The sequence below is a fragment of the Selaginella moellendorffii genome, unplaced genomic scaffold (assembly GCF_000143415.4).
Source record: "Selaginella moellendorffii unplaced genomic scaffold, v1.0 SELMOscaffold_32, whole genome shotgun sequence".
Lineage (NCBI taxonomy): Eukaryota > Viridiplantae > Streptophyta > Lycopodiopsida > Selaginellales > Selaginellaceae > Selaginella > Selaginella moellendorffii.
This window is the reverse complement of record NW_003314293.1, coordinates 373906-380021: the sequence shown is the minus strand read 5'-3', so window position 1 is coordinate 380021 and position 6116 is coordinate 373906.

The window sequence follows — 6116 nt, the reverse complement described above, 5'->3', positions numbered from 1 at the left end:
GACGACGAACAGGAACCTTGATTGGACGAGCATCCCCGGTTGGAATGGGATGACGTGTGGCAATCTTGGCCCCAGACGATAGGTCAAATTCAAAGAGATCAGAATACTCCTTCATGAGCTGGTCAACAGCTGCAACACAAAGATCATCGGAGGGATCGGAAAAGGGAAGAGCAGAACAAGATGGAAACACAAGAGGAAATAATGGGGAAACAAAAGTAATGGAAGCAGAGGTAGAAGTAGAGGGACGAAAAGGTACGGAAGTGAGAGGAATGGATGAAACATAAGGAAGTATGAGACAAGGGGGAAAAACCTCAAAGTCACACTTGGCATGATTGTGCTGCAACCAATCCATACCAAGAATGAGGTCAAAAGCTTGACTCGGCACCACCCGCAACGACTGCAACTCAAGCTCGAGATCGCCCACACGCACAACCAGGTCCGCCTCATCTCGTGCACATGCATGTGTACGGCCGTTGCCATAAAGAATGAAAACTGGATCCGCCGCACGACGCAAGTGTAGACGACAACGTGTGGCAACAGGTCGAGCAATAGAAGATAAACTCGAGCCTGTATCAACCAACACGGAGAGAAGAATAGGAGACCTCTTGTTATAAAAACGAGCTTGGAAAGTAAACACTGGATGAACCGGTGCCGAGTGAACCCCTTGATGATACTCCCGAAAGAAAGATGGAGGGGTCACTAACTTATTCGTGCAAGGTCCCTCCATTACTCGCGCGACTCCTCGTTTCCCGAATGCACCTCGGTATCCAAACCTTCCACTGCAGCAGCACCAACGGGACGTTGCTGACGCTAAGGTCTCCACCCAGGAAATGGAGGTCGCCAATCCGGAAAGCGCCGACAACGCCGATAAGTATGACCAACTTCATCACACGCCCAGCAACGAATGTCATGGCCACGACCACGTCCTCGCCCTTGTCCTTGGACTCGAGTAGCAGCAGCATCAACCTCCATGGGAACAGGACCATCACTCATAGGAAGTGGAGCTGAAGGACGTGTAGCAAGAAGTGGAAGAGGCGACGTCTCATAACGTTGTGCCAAGCGAAGAGCATCGTCAAGAGTGGCAGGAGCAAGTGCATGCACAAGTCCGACAAGATCCTGACGAAGTGCTGGCCACAGCATTCCTAGCTTGATCTGCTCCGACATATTTGGCTCCGCACGAAGCAAAAGACTTCGGAAACGAACGCCAAATTGCATCACCAACTCAGATGGCCCTTGGCGAAGACGATGCAATTGTTGGAAGGCATCATCACAATCGTCGGCGTGTCCGAAGGCGCGTTTGAAGACGTCCGGAAGAACACTCCAATCGCCACGAGTAGCTACGCTCAATCCATTGTACCACTGCAATGCCATCCCTTGAAGACATGTGGGGAACTCACGCAAACGTCGAGCATCATCCCAAGAATGATATGTGGCAATCACCGTGAAGTGATCGAACCAATGGTACACATCATCCCCAGGATTCCCACGAAAGAACTCCGGCCGAACGCGAGGATTGGCACCAAAAGCAGGAGGAGTTGTACCATGTGCCGTGAACGCCGCCATCAACTGAGTTTGGTTGTTCAATTGCAAGCGCATAGCATCAAGCAATTGAACCAACTGCTGCTCTAGAGTCAAAGGAGGAGATTGCGGATCGGCCATGAAAATGAATGAGAAAGAAAGAGCAAAAGAAGAGAAATGACAAAAAGCTGGAAAGAAATGGTAGATCTAGACAATGCAAAAAGCTAAATCTAAACCAAAATCCTGAAAGGAAAGAACAAAAGAAAGGAAATGGAAAAAGCTAGATCTAGACAATGCAAAAGCTAGATCTAAACTGAAATCCCAAATCCAAGCACTCCCCAGGGACAATCAAAGGTGCCCCTCTCCTCCACCAATGTGAGTGTATGGAATATGGAAAAGGAATACAGAAATGTGCATATCCATTAGCCCAAAAAACCCTAGCTTATATACAGGAGCGAGTGGTCCGGATTGAAACCAATCCGACGGCTACCAAAATCCACTACGCTAATATTAGTATATGGCATTGTAGCTGTACACTTGGCCCTCACAGTAGTATAAAGAATATACTAGGATATTCTAATAATATCTTTAAAAATTCATGTAATTGTATAATAGTTTTCTGTGAGGTTATTAAATTATTTTACTATAATATTAGTAGTTTTATTATTTTATTAATATAACTGATTATTTGGAATTTTATAATTTAAAAAATGTTTATAATTTATAAACACATTGGCACATTGGTATATACTAGGAAGTTCTTTGGAAAGTTAATAAATTTTTAATATGCTATAAATTATAAATACAAGATTAATCTAAATAAATAACAACCATTTAAAAGTTGAATCAAACTCATCTAGATTGTAACAATATTAAAATAATTAAGAATATAAACTCATAACCAAACTTAATCTTGTGAATTTTATTTCATGAAACAATATTTAATACTTAAATTGTATTATTATTAATATATATTAAAATATAATGTAAGAAAATTAATTTTTTTATATAACTGAACTTCGTTTTCATTTCTAAAGCTTCATGCTTCTTTATTCAAACTGATAAACTATTAAGAAACTAGTGAGCCAAAATGTCATTCATTTCACGACTATTATTATAGTACATACATACATTGATATTATTCTTTTCCTGATAACATTATAGAATAGTAGAATATTCCTATGAATAATTTTGAAATTTTGAGCGGGACGACATTAGAATATGCGAATCAAATTTGACTTTAGGGGACAAGGAAGCAGCGAGGGAAAGAGTTGCGAGGCTAGGGCAAGGATCAGGGCAAACGAGTGAAGAGAGAGAGAGAGAGCAATGCTGAGTCCTGATCAGGGAAAGACGAGTGTTGTCATCTTTCTGGATGACTGTGTTCTCAAAGTGGCGAATCCAGGGCTTGAAGATACCAGGCAATCTACGCTGGTTGGATTGCAATTGGAGCCGATGGCGAAGAAGGATTGTCGATTCCCAAACCGATGGAATTCATCCCGGAGCTGCGAAGTGCACCTGGCCACATTCTCGAACAGATCTACGGGAACCCTGAGGTTTGGATTGGATTTTCATGTCATTGTGTGACACATGCTTGGCTTGCAGACGGCGAAAGTGTTGGGAAAACACGGTTCTTGCCCAGCATTCACAATGGAGAAACTTCTTCCTATCCAAGGACATGAGCAGCTACTCAAGGTGCGGTTTACAGATAAGGGCTGTGCAAGGCTGGCTGAGCGATTCCCCCACCTCAAAGTTTCGGCCCTGGCTACTGAATTTGGGAAGTTTTACGGCTTTCTCGTCTTTCAAGCTCATCTAGACGGATGGGATATCGAGTTCTACCTGGCTAAGGGAGCCAACAACATGACGAGATTCTCAGCACTCGACTTTGGATGCTGCAAGGCTGTGGCAAGCTATGAGACCAAGAATGTGGCTGCCATCCTCCAGAAGGGGCCAGCAATTCCCACGAGATATATCAAGGAGTACAAGGCAGGTTTCATGAACGGGGCTCTTGCTAACCTGGACAAGAGAGAAGCGGAGCAGAGAAAGAAGGTCGTAGGCCGGGTTTTAGAGGGAATAAACAAGTGAAGGAACTTGTCCTGAATGAACTTGTAACGAATGACTTGTAAATGAACTTGCTATTACTTTGCTGTTGAGAAGCTTGCAGAGGAGAGAGCTACGGCCGCTTTTCATCTATCTCCAGCTTTCCTATGATGACAAAACAAGAAAAAGACAACACCAACACAATAGCACACGACGCTCGCATCACTGTACCTGGTTTCTTATAGTTTGATCCTGAGTTTCTTAGGATGGATTGCAGAAAACATCAGTAAATAACACGATAGATGAAGTTGTACCTGATCTTGTCTATATCACTTATCAAGACATGCCGTTCAAGGTGTGGCTGACTTGAGTGAATATCTCCAAGAAAAGAGAATCCGTGTGTTGGTCATACGTAAAGCTCACATTGTCATAACACATCAAAAGATAAAATATTATAAATGTAAGACAAGTAAGTTTTTTCATCATATATAGCTAGTTAATTAATGATCTAGCAAGTTACATTTATTGTTTCTTCGAGTGCTAGATTTCTTGATTCTACTTGCTATATTGAAGAGTTCTCTGCAAATATCAAATTTCACAACTATGATATTGCAAAAGTTGTTCAACCAACCATAAAGCGTATGATTTAGGAAAAGAGCCTCAACAACAACTACTAAAGATACACTACCAAAACCAATAGCAACTGTTAAGCTAAAAAACATTTTGTACTTTACTATTGCCAAAATCATTGCTAATGCAAAATAGTTCAGCCATACTATAAAACCCACTAGACACATTATGCTTTTAGAGTTTGGCAGAAAAGCAAAACTAAACTAACTGTTGTAGTGAAAAATTGAATATTCAAGGTTTTTGGTGAGCAAAAATAGACCAAAACCATCTAATGTATTTAGTTTGTTATGGTAGATAAACTAGAATATTCAGAGATTGGAACGTTGTCCATCTTCTATATAACTTATTTTCTATGTTTTGATGCATTGATCTTTCTCTCACACCTCCCACTCATTCCATGGTGCATGTTAAAGGTTTCCTAGATTGCAGCTTTGGAGGGTATTTTATTTAGCATATGAAGTAGAGATCTAGTTGTAAAAAGGCTTTGAGTGTATGGTTCTAGTAGATAGGGTTAAAGCTCATTCGCTTGTAGCCAACAACCTAATCTAGTTTTCAATACCAAACCTAACCAAGAAGATGTAAAGGAGGATGGTTATATGAATACTAAAGAGTATCTAGATGAACCATATGGTCCAAAAGATTATGGGTCTTATTCCCAGAATAATAGTAATCACATTCTAAAAGATTTATTAAAGGTCTTGACAAATGTATCTTTATCTACTAAAGGAAGCTAATGAATAATCAAATGCCCAATAAAACATTTACTAGAATATATAAAATATTCTTATGATGAATTTAGACAATTTGCACTGTTGGTAGAGTTTAAATGATTTGAAATTTGTTAGTTTATTAAAGCTCAAATCACATTCACCATTTCTAAAGTGTTACCATAGAAGACTATTAGAAAGTGATTGATACAACAAGTCTTGCATGCACTCCTTGTTACAGTAGCTTGACAAGAACAAAATCTCACTTAAGCAAGTTTAGGATGTAGAATGCTAGCTAGACTCATTGTTCACTATATTACACTGAATTTATATAGCTTATTTTGCCTGAATTCAAGGGACTTGCATGCAAAGTGGTGCAATTTTGATATACCCATTTTTGGTATATCAAAAATGGGTGATATTCATTTTTGCAATAGCTTGCAAGATCTAATTGGGTTTGCAACTATCGTTTGACTGTTTCAAGTCTCTGCCAAAACCAAGATCATGAGGCATTGTGCCGCAAAATGCCAACATTATAAACATGCTCTAAAGGGTGACAACTTGAGGCTCCAAACAGGTTTAGGAGGAGTCAGTGGAAGCCATTTTTGAGGACAATCTCAATTAGCTTCTACACCATGATTAAAGATTAGCAATAGCTATGCCAATAGGATGAAAGAATGCATGTATATAATAGTGTGGCAAGTGGTATTTGACAAGCCAAAATAAGTGGCAAACATGGTATGGGTAGGTTTTTCCCACTCCATGATGATGGAGACATGCTAAAGACCCTACCAGAAATTTTACTTAACATATTGCCTAGCATTGGTATAGATATGCTTCTTTAGGTTTTCTAGGTCCATACAATCATCCAGCCAAATCAATCTATTGAATGCCTATAGTTTAGCAATAATATAGGGGAGAACTTGCGTATTTTGATCATTGAATCATCATGGCTATAATAAATCACTATAAAGTATAAAGTGAAAACCATATGCATTAGATTCATGTGAATGGCTGATTAACTTATAGCATATTACTATGGGCTAGGAGTACAATGTTCATGAGACTAGTTGGGATTCAAGACTTTATGGGGCATTTAAAGGGATGTGAAATTGAGATTTGGTGATTGGTTCTTCATCTTGGACAATTGAAGACTTCTGTATAAATTTGCGATGAAGACTCCAAAGGACAGTAAGATTGTTTAGCATCTATAGTCACTAATTA